The sequence below is a fragment of the Empidonax traillii genome, unplaced genomic scaffold (assembly GCF_003031625.1).
Source record: "Empidonax traillii isolate 1590-97213 ecotype Southwest subspecies unplaced genomic scaffold, ASM303162v1 scaffold1771:size125107, whole genome shotgun sequence".
NCBI classification, from domain to species: domain Eukaryota; kingdom Metazoa; phylum Chordata; class Aves; order Passeriformes; family Tyrannidae; genus Empidonax; species Empidonax traillii.
In genome coordinates this window covers 83047-97086 of record NW_020956964.1, presented here as the reverse complement: position 1 = coordinate 97086, position 14040 = coordinate 83047, and the positions used below count along the sequence as shown (strand labels likewise).

The window sequence follows — 14040 nt, the reverse complement described above, 5'->3', positions numbered from 1 at the left end:
GCTGGGATTTCTAAAGAGAGATTTTTAATGGAGATCTCTTTTGTGAGGAGGCCCCTGGAGAGGGAATTTGCTGCTTCCCCTCCTTCCATGTGCTCTGGAGTCCCCTGGAGCTGTGGGCATGGACACAGGGGCAGGGAGAAAGGACCTTGTGCCTGAGTGGGAATGAGGGATCTGAGGGTAGATGGAGGGTCCCCTTCCCTGCTGAGTGGGGATCATCCTTGTCCACCCACTCCCAGAGCTCCAGTGCCTTCCAATAATCCCTTCCAGGCTTTCCCTGCTCTCCTCACTCTTCCCCCAGAGCAGTGAAGCCCCAACCCACGGGAATATTTGTCTCCATCCAAGTAGGAAAGGAGCCACATTCCCGTTTTACATGATGGGATTTTGCTGAATTCCCGGCTCCCCAAACTATCCTGGGTCTTAAAACTTGGATCCATCCTTTCCTAACCCTACAAAGCATCCCAGCAATAAAAACTGGGAATGGGAGGATGTCAAGTGGAGATTTCCAGGGAGACCCCATCGCTCCTCAGCCCAACCAGGAGCAAAGAGGAGGGAACCCCAGGGCAGGGAGTAGAGCTGGGAGCCAGGAGAAGGGAAAAACCAGGAGAAAGGAAGAATGGAGCTTCCTAAATCCTTCAGGATGCAGTTTGAAACCCCAGGGCAAGGAGGAAAAGCTGGGAGCCAGGAGAAAGGAAAAAGCCAGGAAAAAAGGAAGAATGGAGCTTCCTAAATCCTTCAGGATGCAGTTTGAAACCCCAGGGCAAGGAAGGAGAGCTGGGAGCCAGGAGAAAGGAAAAAAAACAGGAAAAAGGAAGAATGGAGCTTCTTAAATCCTTTGGGATGCAGTTGGAAACCCCAGGACAGGTAAGAAGATCTGGGAGCCAGGAAAGGGAAAAAAAAAAAAAAAAAAAAAAGAAGAAGAAAGGAATGGACCCTCTTAAATCCCTCTGGCCGAAGTTTAAATCCCAGTGAACTATTTTTCCCCTTCATCTCTGCAGCTTCCCTTCAGGTGTTTGGAGCTTTCCCGTTGTCCCCGCCGTCTGTGGCCGGGAATTCTCCCTCTGGAGAAGCGTGGGAGCCGAATTCGTTTGGATCACAACTCGCCGCCCGGTTCGGCACAAGCACCGACGACTTTCCCTCCGGAGCCGAAGGCAAATTCGGGACCATCCCGACTATTTTTTGCCGACAGGGAGCAGCAGCCTCATCCCTTTAAATCCCTTTAGGAGCCGTCCAGGGGTTGCCCGAAATTTGGAGGGCGGCCAAGCCGTGGCATGGTGCCAGGAGGTTTCCATGGGCACCAGGAATGTTCTGCGGTGCACCTTGGGAGAGGAACGGCACTTCCTCGAGTTTTCTTTCCCCTCCCTTTCCAAGGAGTGAGTAAATAAAGCGGCCGAGGAGCCGGAGCGGGCAGCGCTCCCCGCATTCCCATGGATTTGTGTCCCGGCTGGCGGCTCAGCCCGTGGTAAGGCGGAATTTGGGCTGCTCAGGTGGAATTTGGGCTGCTGGGAGATGCTGTTCCCAAGGGTTTGGCTCGGTGCCCTGGGGGAGGATTCGGGGGGGGGGGGAAGGTTGCGGCTGGTGGAGCTTTGGGAATGGGATGACGCTCCCTGTGCCGGGGGTTTCTCCCTCCAAATTTTACCGCTTTGGATTAGGAAAAGATCCATCCCTGTGGAAGGCACGAGGTGGGTTGGGAAGCTGGGAGCTGAGCAAAATCCCGACGGTTCTGCCCCTAAAAACAGGAGCGTGGCTCATTTCCTACTTGAGGGGAGGCAAACACTCCCCAAATCCCTGCCGGGGCGGGATAGAAGGGAATGATTCAGCGCTGTGGGACAAGGTTCCTTTGTCTCTCCGTGTCTCCAGTTGGATTCGGAGCCAACACGCCCTGAGGCTTCAGGTGGCTCCCAGCCCAGTGGGACAGGGACAGGATGTCCCCGTGGAGCAGCTGGGTTGGATGGGGATGGTTTGGTGCTGCGGGAAGGAGACGAGGAGGGGGACACCGACTCGTGTTGGAAGGTCCTGGAAGCACAGGGTGGTTTGGTTTGGTTTTGGTTTGGTTTTGGTTTGGTTTTGGTTTGGAAGGGATGTTTTAAGGGCCCTCTAGAGCGGTGAGCAGGGACATCTTCAACCCGCTCAGGTCCGGATCTCCTCCTGGTTTGCTTCATCTCCTGGGACCACGTTGTGGTCTCACCACGGCTCTCCCAGCCAGGGTGGGTCTGTCCTGCTATCCCAGAGGGAATTCTGGCAGCTGGGAGGGAGAGGGATGGGTGGAAGATTGGGCCAGGACTGGCTGTGAGCTCAGAGTTGCTGCTGCACTGCCTGGCCCTCGTCATGCTGTGTTTGAGGAGAGCTTGTCCAAACCTTCCCAAACCAAAGGGAGGCTTTTTTTAGGAGGTGCCACAAACCCCCTTTTTAGGGGCGCTGGGGTGGGGCTGGGGAATGCCCACAGGCCATATCCCATATCTTAAACCAGATTTGCACTTGATTTTTGCTCTGTTTCACGAGTCTCTCACCTACCTGTAGCTCAGCACCTTTGCTCCCCTTTTCCCATCGACACATTCCAGGTGCCTCTGGCTGTGGGATCGCTGTGATCCAGCAGCTGGATGGGTCTTCCCACTTCCAAGGAGTGGGAAGAAGGGCCCCAGTATTTCATCTGGGGATGTGACACCCTGCTTGGGGCACCTGAAGGAGCCCCGGGGAAAGTCACATCCTCCTGCAAGCAAACCCTGCAGGTTCCCCATCTGGGCTCTCCCAAAGCCCAAAAAACTCATGGAATTAAGTAGTTTTCTGGAATATTATCCAACTGACCACCAAAAGGCTCAGAAATCTGGAGACCATGGTTTCAGATGACTTTGCACAGAGGAAGAAGCTGCCCTGAGCTGGAAGGTGATGGTTTGGTGCTGACAGAGGAAAATGGGATTTTTTTGTGTCTGTTTTCCTGCTTTCCAGCTTCCTGCAGTTAAATCTGCTCCTACAGAGTTAGGACTGACTGCCAGTCCTCTTGAGCAAGGCCTTAGGTTAGACAAGCTGCCACACAGCAAGAAATAATGTAGATTAATGAGTCCTGTTTAATTCTTGGAGCCAAGTGGGCACCATGGGGCTTGTTTGTAAAAGGGTTCCTCGATTCTGTGTTTGCTGATGCAGAAAGTTGATCCTAAATCAGAGTCCTGATGGATTTCTTGGGCTGGCCAGATGTCACTGTTGAAGGTACAGCTCCAAGGGCTGGAATATCCATCTGTTTTGCTCTGTGGAGTAAGAACTGGGGTTGTTTTAGTGAGCAGAAAGCACCTGGGGCATGTCATTCCACGTGGTTTGCCCTCAGGGACCACGGGGAGGGGACACACCTGGAGCTGGTGACCATCCCCACCACGGCTGGGCAGGGTCTTCTCCGTGCCTTGGATGACCTGGAACTGCTCCAAGCTGTGGCACATCCCTGGTGGAGAAGGAGCTTTGGCAGTGCTGGAGTCAGAACTGGGTCTGTCACAGCCCGGGCACATCATCAGAGACAGCACCAGGAGAGCAGGGGGTGGTGGGGGGGGGAAACTTCCAAAGGTCATGGAAACAGCAGGGAAATGGAATTTAGGTCATGTGGCTGCAAAGCTGAGGCTGAAACGTCCCCACTGGGCATCCTTCGTGGAATTATGGAATTGGTTAGGTGGGAAAAGATCTTTAAGATCATTCAGTCAAACTGTTCCCCCAGCACTGCCAAGGCCACCACTGACCATGTCCCCAAGTGCCACATCCACAGGGTTTTGGAATCCCTCCAGGGATGGGGATTCCACCACTGCCCTGGGCTGGGCAGCCCTTCCCAGGAGGAATTTTCCCCATATCCAACCTGCTCCTCCCCTGGCACAGCCTGAGGCCGTTCCCTCTCCTCCTGTCCCTGTTCCCTGGGAGCAGAGCCCGATCCCCCCTCCCCCGGCTCCCTCCTCCTGTCAGGGAGTTGCTTGTTGTCACCCAGCTGCAGGACCCAAAGGGAAAAGAAAAAGTATAAAAACAGATGGGACATGAGCAAAAACTGGGGAGAAATTCCATCATCTCTGAGGGGGGGACTAACGAGCTACCCTGTGTCCTTCCACTCCTTCAGACACTGGAGGGGTGAGCAACTTCTGCTTCCTTTACCTCCACCTTGCCTTCCACCTTACAGATCACTCTCCTTCACCTTTACCCCATGGATCCTTTATTTACCAATTGTACTTTGCTGCTTCACTTTGGAGATACTGATTTTGCCCCGCCCTGCACCTCGTAACTGCAACTTATCTCTCTTAAGAGATATGTGGGTATATCTCTGTCTTTATATTGTTTTTTTTTATTGTCCTACGTTGTCCTTTATTTCTGACTCCTTGTTTGGGGTTTTGCTTTGAGGTGTGCACTTGCTTATCCCGGTGATTTAAAGTGTGTGTTAGTGGGAAGTTTGCTTTGAGTGCAGTTTTGTTCTGGGTCTTTGTCAATTGGTCCGTCGGGGAGGGGAGTTGCTTGAGCTAAAGATGGAACTTTTACACTGATTTACTGCTCAGCAGTGGCTCAGTTGTTGCAAACACGTCCGTCCCCATCCCTAATCCCATTTCTAGTGCCTTGTTTTCCAATCCCACCTCCCTCATCCTTTTGGGAAAGAGCCTCGTGTTGCCTCAGCGAGGAGAACGGGCACAAGTTGGATTATCCAGGAGGTTGTGAAACTCCTTTTACACGAGGCAGGAATAATTGCACCCTTGGCTCCTGTTTCCATGCCCGGTTGCCCAACGTTTCCCACCCAAATCCCAGGTTCCTGGGCTTGCAAGGCACGAGATTCCACGCTTGGATTGGATCTCCCTCTACCCTGGGAATCCCCTGGCTGAGGGAATTTCAGCTTGTTGCTCCTTAAAGGGTGACAGGTCCAATGAGATTCCAGCTGCTGTGACTTCCCTCTTCTTTGCCAAATCCTTGGATGGCCCCATGGTGTTCCTGGAGCAGAAATATCAAGTTGGAATTAAGAGCTTTGTATTCACTTCTCCATCTCCCAGCTCAGTCCCCTCTCACTCGATCCTGGTGTGCATCTGGGATGTCCTGAGGGGTAAATGAAGCTGCTGATTTTCTTTTTCTTTTTAATCCTTTAAAAAAAAAAGAAAAGATTCCTTTTTGGAATGAAAAGGCAGCTATGTGATCCTGGGATTTATAGGGATATCTCTCTATATCTGTATTTTATTTATATTCTATATATATACCTATATTCTATTTATTCTGTATATTTATATATTTATATATTTATATATTTATAGAATCATAAAGGCTGGAAAAGAACTCAACAACCAGCAAAGTCCCACCATATCTTGTGTTGGAGGAGAAAAGGGGTTTTTTTTCCATTTCTTCAAACAGCCTCTCCCTGGATTTAAGCAGCTTCTCCTTGAGGGATGCTGTGGGGAAGGGGAGGCTGCAGGCTCTTTGCTGCTCTTGGGAATGCCTCAGGAATCCCCTATCTGAGCTGGCAGAGTCAAATATTCTTGTCAGTGAGTCACAAAGCAGCAGTTTCCAGAAGGGCTGGTTCTTGTCCCCCACGGGGGGTGGGATTGTCTGGTGACACAGGGATGTGCTGCCAGCAGAGCTGACTCAGCACCCCCGTCCCAGAGCTCAAGAATTCATCTGGGATTGAGTTTCAACAGAGGAACGTGGGCTATAAATAGACTTGGGATTTAAAAAAAACCCAAAATAAACTAAAAAGTCATTTTGGGGAAGCTGTATTTGGAGGGGACTGTGAGACACTGATGGAGGCTGCCCAGAGAAGCTGTAGATGCTTCATCCCTGGAAGTGTCCAAGGCCAGGTTGGACGGGACTTGGAGCAACCTGGGCTGGTGGAAGGTGTCCCTGCCCATGGCAGGGGGTTGGAATAAGCTGATCTGAATGATGGGGTGGGATCCCTTCAAAGCAACCCCTTGGAGACCTCGTGGCCACTGATGCCGCTCCCTCCAGCAGATGCTTCCAGTGGTGGGGTTAAACTCGCTTTTAAACCAAATTTCAAAACCATATTCCCTCAGGGAACCTTTGATTCCGTGTAGGAAACAAAGATTTAAAACTGAGGACAAGCAGGAGAGCAAAATGTAAAGCCTGACAATCCCCCTCCCTCCCTTGGAATTGCTGCCTGCAGCATTCCCAAAGCTCCCAGCTGGGAATGAGCCCACGTGCTCTGTGTTCCACATCTGTGGCTGCAGCCACAGAGAGTTTAATTAATAAGGATCTGGTCAGATAGTGGTGGAGAGACCTGGAGCTGATAGGGAGGATGTCCCTGATTATTTTTTAATTGTTTATTTATGACCATTTTTAAGTGTTTGTTTATTTATTTATTGAAAGTGTCTCAGGTCTTTTTTTTTTTTTTTTTTTTTTTTTTTTTTTTTTTTTTTTTTTTTTTTTTTTTTTTTTTTTTTGTCCCTTCAAATTTAAATCCAACAAGTTCCCAAGATCAAAATGGGCCTTTTCTTCTTCAGGTTGATCAGGACTAAAACTCACCTGTTTGCAAAATATGGCTTTGGTCTTCTCCTAGAATGCTGGAAGGGTTTGAGTTGGAAGGAACCTTAAAGATCATCCAGGTCCAACCACCCTGCCAAGGGTTGGAACCAGCTGATGGTTTGAAATATCCTGCTCTGGAAGCTGGAGGTCTCATCTCTGAGGCCAGCAGGGAGGGAGCAGGAATGGGAAGCTTTCCAGGGGAAGATAAGGAAAAAAAATCCTGACTGTGTGGTTTGTTGTTGGAAGGATCTGAAGGAGAGAGGGTGATTAGGGCTGGGGAGAAGAAAAACTGGGAGCTGTAGATGGGATATTGGGAAGGAATTCCTGGCTGGGAGGGTGGAGAGGGACTGGAATGGATTTCCCAGAGAAGCTGTGGCTGCCCCTGGGTCCCTGGAAGTGTCCAAGGCCAGGTTGGAGCAGCCTGGGCTGGTGGAAGGTGTCCCTGCCCGTGGCAGGGGGTGGCACTGGATGATCTTTTAAGGTCCTTTCAACCCAAACCAGTCTGGGATTCCACGGAGAGGAAGATCAGCCCTGGAGTAGGACTTGACTGCTTTTAATGCAGTTTCAACAAGCTGGAGTTAAAATATAACCAGGAAAAGCAGGAATCCAAAGCATGGACATCACATCACTTGCCCAGAGCTGAACAGAAACAACCCACGAAGCTGAGCCTGAGGGCCAGACCCAAAGGTGGGTCGAAGCAGAACCCATCTCTCCCGGTGTGCAGCAGAATTCCTCGGCCTTCCCAATTCCCTGGGGGAGCTGGAGATTCCCAGACGTTCGTGCTCAGCACTTGGATCTCTGATCCCCCTTTTTGGAGGGTGGGAAATACCCTGAGCTTTGTGGGGAACAAATCATCTCCATCCCCACAGGATGGAGGCTGGGAATTCCTCCTGGGATGAAGCACCTCCACAGGGACTTCTAAAGGATTTGGGGCACCTCTCTGCCATCCCATCCCTTGTGGAAAACTGATTTCCTCCCAGATTTTGCGCTGGGAGCAGAAGGTCTGGGAATTGTGCCCAAAGTCCTGCTCCCCAGCCTGCAGAGCTCACTGCTCGTCCTTCCCATTCCCTGGGAAGGAATTTATTCCCTGCTGTATCCAAGGATTGCTGCTATGCCTGCTGACTGTGCTGAGCCAGGCAGTGAGTTATGGACACATCCCTGTCTCCTTAAAAACCCCCGGGAATCCAGGAAAGCAGGAAGGAAATCAACACAATGGAAGAACCTCCGGGAACAAAAGGGGGATTGAGGCATCTCCTGCTCCACCCTTGAGCATCCTCCTCTAGGAAAACAACCCATCCTGATCCCTCAGGGAGTTCCAGGAGCTTGGGAAAGGCTTGGAAATCCCACTGGCAGGGAAGAGCAGGCAAAATGCCAACGTGTGGGAGCCTGGGAGAGAAAGGGGCTTTGTTTGGGCTCTTTGGCACGGTCTGAGGCACAGCAGGGGTTTTTTTAGGGCAGCCTTTTTGGGATTTGGAGGGGCGAGGAGGAGCTGCAGCTTTGACAAAACTCATGTGGGGGGTTTGCTGTAATTTGGGATCAACTGGAAAAAAAAAAACAAAAAAAACAAAACAAAAACGTTTAGGAGGTGGCTGAGCTGCAAGAGTTGAGCTGGGGAGGACTTGGAGTCCTCCTGACTTGGGGGTTTTGGGGTTGTGTTTAGGGTTTTTCTGGGAAAAGGGGATGTGTTTCCTGGTGGCTGAGGACTCTGCTGTAATTTGGGATCAGCTGGAAAAACGCTGTCGTGCTTTAGGAGGTGCAGGAGATGGGCTGGGGAGGTCTCTGGGTCCCCCTGGAAAAATCAACTCTGGGGTTTTGGGGTCGTGTTTAGGGGTTTTTCTGGGAGGGGGGAGATGGCTGCTGGTGGCTGGGGTGCAGCAGGGGTTGTTGAGCCACCTGCAGGCTGTCACAGCTCCCAGCAGCAGCTCTGAATTGCAGGAAACATCCCGTTCCCCTCAGTTCCCATCCCGTTTCCCGGGGTTTCCACTCCATGGGAGGGACTGGCAGGAAAAACTTCCACTTGGCAAACTTTTGTGGGGACAGAGCAGAGGTGAAAAGGGACCAGAGCACAAAAAGAAACTACAAAGAAAAAAAAAAAAAAAACAAAACACTAAAACCCCACATCCTTTGCTTTCCCCTCTCATTTGAAAAGCTCCCCCAGCGTGCGAGCTGCCAAAATTCTTTGTCCTTTATATAAATATATATAAAAATTATAAATATATAAATATATATAAATATATAAATATTATATTAATATGTATTTATATATAAATATGTATTTATATAGAATATATTTTATATATAAATATACGATATAGTTTTTATCTATAATATATATTTTATATATATTTATATTTATATGCAAAAGTCTAATAGCAAGGAGCAACTCGGGGCTTTCGTAACTGTGCCAGGGAGGGCTCTGTGGGTGTCTGAGCTCAGCAACAGGCCCAGATCTGTGTCTGAGCTGAGCTGAGCTGAGCGAAGCGCCCGTGGGAGGGAGGGGAGGGTGGGAGGGAGGGGAAGGGAGAGGGAGAGGAGGCAGCGCTGGGAGCTCCCGGGAATTCGGGGCTCGGGAAGCTCCGCGGAGCCGCTGCCGGGGCTTTTCACCGCCCGCCCTGTGCAAGGTAAGTCCTCCACGTGCTGCCTGGTTGTGTCCCTGCTGATCCTCAGGCTCGGGGGTTTCAGGTCAGCTTTGGAAGGAAGGGACAGTGGAAGGTGCTTCGTTCCCGCGGAAAAGTTTTGGAGCGGCTTCTGCAGGTGGAAATTTATCTCTGTGATGGAGCAGAAGTGTGGAGTGTGAACTGCCTCTTCATGCACTTTCTGCTTTGTGAAACGCACCGGCTTTGCACTGAAATGTTGTCTTTAAGGGAGTTCATCCCTGGGCTTGGTTAAACCCTCTCTCCCTGCTTTCCCTTGGACCACCCGCTCCAGTGGGAGCTGTCCCTGCCCACGGCGTTTTAAGGTCCCTTCCGACCCCAAACCATCCCGTAGCGGTCCGATTTTGGGAGAGGAGCTGCTGCAGGGCCGGGACACTCGAGTTATCCCGAGTTATCCCGAGTTTTCTGTGCTCCCAAGGGGAACGCGCCCGCCCAGCGCCCCTCCCGCCTCCTCCTGCGGGGCTCGCTCCTCTTTTCCAGAGGGATTTTCCAGCCGTGCCGGGGGAGCAGCAGGCTCAGCTGATGAGGTGAGGCTGGCAATGCGTGTGTGTGTCGGTGCTGGGCTGGCACATCTCGCCCGGCGAAGCAATCATCGATCCCCCGCTAATTAGGGCGAGAGAGGCTGATGAGCTCCGCCGGGTTTCTGCGGGGGAGGGAGGTGCTCAAGAAGATTCCCGGTGCTCAGGGGAAAGTCTGGGTGGATGGTGGGCGAAAAGCAGCACATTTAAAGGCTTTTTTTTTAAACAAACAAACAAACAAACAATCCCCGTGTTTCCAGCCAGAAGCGGAGGAGGAGCTGCAGGTCGCGGGAGGGGCTGGTTTTAAACTTGAGCTGAGTTTGATTTGGACCTGACCCAAAGTCTAGTGTGTCCTGGTGGAAGCTTCCTAATGCCTGGAAGCTTCCTAGAACTTGCAGCTGCTCCCTGAGCTTGGGAATTCCATTATTCCTTCTGTAAGGACTTCAATTCCCAGTGGGATTTGTGGAGGATCCTGCAAGGAAACCGGGAGGAATTGTCCTTCGAAAAAACCCTGCCTTCAGCTCAGCAGCGAATTTTGGGGGCCAAATCAGCGAGTTCAAGAGGGAGGGGAGAAATTCTGGGATAAGTTCTCTCCCTAGGGAGAGATACAAGGAATAGGGTTGGAGCTTTGGAAGTCCTGAATGCTGCAGGTGGTTGATGAGGGAATATTGAAGGAAAAAGAAGCTCAGAGAGTGGCCCAGCTCGTGTTTGTTTGCTAAACAAGAGCTCTTGGTTTTACTGCCAGACCAGCTGGCCCACAGGCCTGACCTGCTTGGGCATTGTTTACATTCCAGTGGAATTGGAAAGGGCTCATGCAAAGCGTTTGGGCTCAACAAACAGGAATTTTCTTGTGAAAGAGTTTTGTCAGGAGCTCCTGACCAGCTCTGCAGGTCATCAAAGGACCTGGGGGTTGGCCCTGCAAAGGGAGTTGTGGTGTCTTGGAATGATGATCAGAGGCTGGGAGGCTCTGGAGACTCCAAGGAGCTCTGTCCTGCCTTCAGTGGCTTCTGATTTGTCCTCCAAGAGCCCCTAGAGGGTTTGATGCAGCACCAGGAGCTTCCCACTGCTCTGCCTCGGGAAAAGGCCCTGGGAGGTGGGAAAGGCTAAAGGGAGGTGGGAAAATTAGAGAGTTCTTCACTTAGGATTGTCCTTCGTGGTGCTGGGCATGGTTCCTGGGAATGTCCTGGGTTTTCAAAGAGAGAAAGCTCCAGGGAGACCTCAGTGCAGCCTTCCAGTGCCCAGAGGGGCTCCAGGAGAGCTGGAGAGGGACTGGGGACAAGGCATGGAAGGACAGGACACAGGGAATGGCTTGAACTGGGAAGGATTAGATGGGATATGGGGAGGGAATTCCTGGCTGTGAGAGTGGGGAGGCCCTGGATCCCTGGAAGTGTCCAAGGCCAGGTTGGAGCCACCTGGGCTAGTGGAAGGTGTCCCTGCCCATGGCCAGGTTGGAATGGGATGATCCTGAAGGTCTTTTCCAACCCAAACATGACCCTGTGAGTGAGTTTAAGGAACTCAGACAGAAGCAGAGGAAGGCTGGGCTGGGGGCAGGGGTTAAACAGATCCAAGCAAGTCTTTATTTTCTCCTCATTCCTGTTCCTTTGCACAGCTTCCAGCCCTGCCCTGGCTCTGGCAGGGATTGCAGATGCTCTGGAGTTCCTGGCCTTCACATGGATCACTGGGAAGGGCAGGTCTGGGAGGGTTTGTTTGCAAGGGACATTTGGCATAAACAACCATCAGTGGGGTGGGAGGAGAGGAGAGTGGAGGTGTCCAAAGGCAGAGCAGGCAGGGGATGGATCCAGAGCCTCACTTGGGGATATTTGGTGGAGCCAGACACCTCTGAAGTGCCTGTTTGCAGCTTTATGGTGTGTTTTTCTCTGGTCCTGCTGGAGTTCTGCAGGTGCTGAGTGCACAGGGAGGGTCAGGGCTGACAGTGGTGCACCCTGAGCTCCATCTGCTCAGGATCCACCTCTCCCAGTGTCCCAAAGGACACTCCTCTGAGGGTGTTTGTGCCTCTGGGATGGTTGCCAGGCTCTAATTCCAGGTCTGATACTCAAGATCTGGCTCCAAACTGCTCTGATGAGGGTGGTACCACATCCTAAAGCCCAGCTGTGCAGTGCTCTGTTGTTGCTCTTGCTTTTTGAGCTGCAATCCCGTTTGTTTGGGAAAGCAGAAGATGCATTTTGTGTCCAAGGCCAGTTGGGTTGGGCTTGGAACAACCTGGCATAGTGGAAAGCGTGGATCTGGCTGGATTTTAATCTCCCAACCCAAACCATCCTATTTTTTTGGGAGCACGATTTGCAGGGAGAGGAGCTCCAGCAAAGCCGTGCCACCAAGATTGTCCCAAGCTCTATTTTCTGCCTTTCCCACATTTCCACTCCATGATTAAGTCCTCTCTTCTTCTCCTCCTCTCCTTCCCTTTGCTGCCTCCAGAGCACCTGGAGCTGTTCCAGGTCTGGTTTGGAGTTTTATCCGGGAACCCCGAGCCATTCCAGGGTGCTGGGTCAACACAGTTCCACTTCCACACACAGAAGCTCCTTGTCGGTGATAAAGGATAATGGGAACTACAAGGCCATGGGGGATTAAACCACCTAAATAAACATCCTTTTGCCCCTGGGCCTTATCAGGCCTGGCTCTTTGCTGTGGCTTAATGACATCCTTAATTAGGGTGAGAGGGATCTCTCCTTGTCAACAGGTCATTAGAGCTGTTTAATTCTGCGGTGCAGAGAGAGCAGGATGCCCCCAAATCCACTCCTCTCACTGAAAGTGGCCTTCAGCTGAGCTGCCCACCTGCCTCTTTTCGGTTCCAAGGGGTGTCTGGGGTGGGAATTCAGCCTTCAGAAAGGGATTGTGACCTTTTCAAGCCAACCACAGAGGTTTCTGGTTGTTTTTAGTGGGTCAGGAGTGAACTTCCCTAAGGAAGGGGGGGGGGGACACGAGTTTCCAGTGGGGGGGAAAGAAAAGCAGCTGGGTCAGATGAGGGTTGTGCAAAGCTCCTGCCTCCCCTGTTTGAGCAAGAAAAAAAAAAAAAAAAAAAGAGCAGAACACTTCCTTCCCTCCTGCAGAACTTCCTGTTTTTTTCCTGGTTTTCTCTTTAAAGACACAAAGGACCAAAATCTTTGGGGAAGGAAAAAAAAAAATAAAATATGTTCTCCCAGGGCTGAAAAATCAATTCTGCGTTTTCAGCTCTTCCTGAAGAGAGTGCTGGATGCCTGTTGGACCCTTTGGGAGCTCCTGGCCACTCAGTTATCCTAAATTTGCTGATGTTTTGAAAACCTTGCTTTGAAAACCTTGCACGGTGTCTCCTCGAGGTCCTGCCTTGCAGATGGCTGATTTTTTACGGGTGATGACTAAAATCAGCAACATCCAGCCAGGCTGTCCCACCCCTCACCGTGCAGGATGTCCCTGGAGCAGAACCCCCCAGGAACTGGGAAGGGTTGTGGTGATATCTCCTCCACGTGTGGTTTTTGCATCTTCAGGGACTTCCCAAGCTGGAGTTGATCCCTTTATTACTTTTTAATTGAAGTGGTTTTTTTTGCCCCTCTGTGGACTCATCCAGCTGGTTTTGATGGATGTAGAGTGTCCCTTCAGGAATAACAGTGAGTCCTGGGGCTTAATGAGTGGTGATGAGGTCAGATGTCCTGCTGTCCATGCCGGGGTGTCCCCATTGATTGAGGACGGTGCTGTGCTCCTGATGTTTGTTGTGCAACTTCAGGACCAAAAGCCCCAGGGTCTCGTGCTCAAGTGTGTCCATTTTCCTGGGTGTTTAAACCCTTCCTACCTGATTTCATTGTTGTCCTGCTCAGCAACTTTCCACAGGAAGGAAAATGTTCAGTCAGACCCTGCCTGGTTGGTCACTCGCTGCCTCCCGCAGTAAATCCCAATCCAAGTCCTTCATCTCTCCCCCCCTTTTTGTGCTGCCAAATGGGAGCAGAAAAGCTTGGGAATGAGTGGTTTGCTGGTTTTCTGCCCTGTTAATTCCCAATTACCTCCTGGCTCAGCCACTGTGTGACTGTCTGTGCTGCTGAGGTGGCTCCAGCATGTTGGACACCGGGGACCGTCCGAGGCTCCAAAGGATCCGGACGGGAGAATTTTGCTCCCAGAGTTTGCTCCGGGGGTTAAACAAAGCGTGGGATTGTTTTTCCACATGGCAGGACAGCCTTTGTGCCAGCCTGAATGCAGACTCAGCTGGAGGGTGACACGTGAGGGGGAGGGAGGGTTGGGAGCTCCGTTAGGATGCGGGAGGATGTTTGGGAAACGGGAGAAAAGCAGCGAAATTCGGGACAGAAAGGGGAGCAACGTCTTGGTGTTGTCCACCAGAGTTTGTCCCTGTGGCCTGAGGAGCTCCAGGGTTTGTGGGGCTGTTAATGAAATGTGGAGATCACAGCCTGGTGTGA

General features: G+C 51.4%; 1 protein-coding gene across 1 annotated transcript in view; it reads left to right on the top strand.

The window, feature by feature from the left end:
- The first annotated feature begins 1427 nt into the window (after window positions 1-1427).
- ALS2CL (ALS2 C-terminal like) overlaps window positions 1428-14040 on the top strand; it is a 46965-nt gene continuing 34352 nt past the window's right edge. The window contains exon 1 of the mRNA XM_027908624.1: window positions 1428-1459. The gene's annotated coding sequence lies outside the window, so the exon portion shown is untranslated. The remainder of the gene's footprint in view (window positions 1460-14040) is intronic.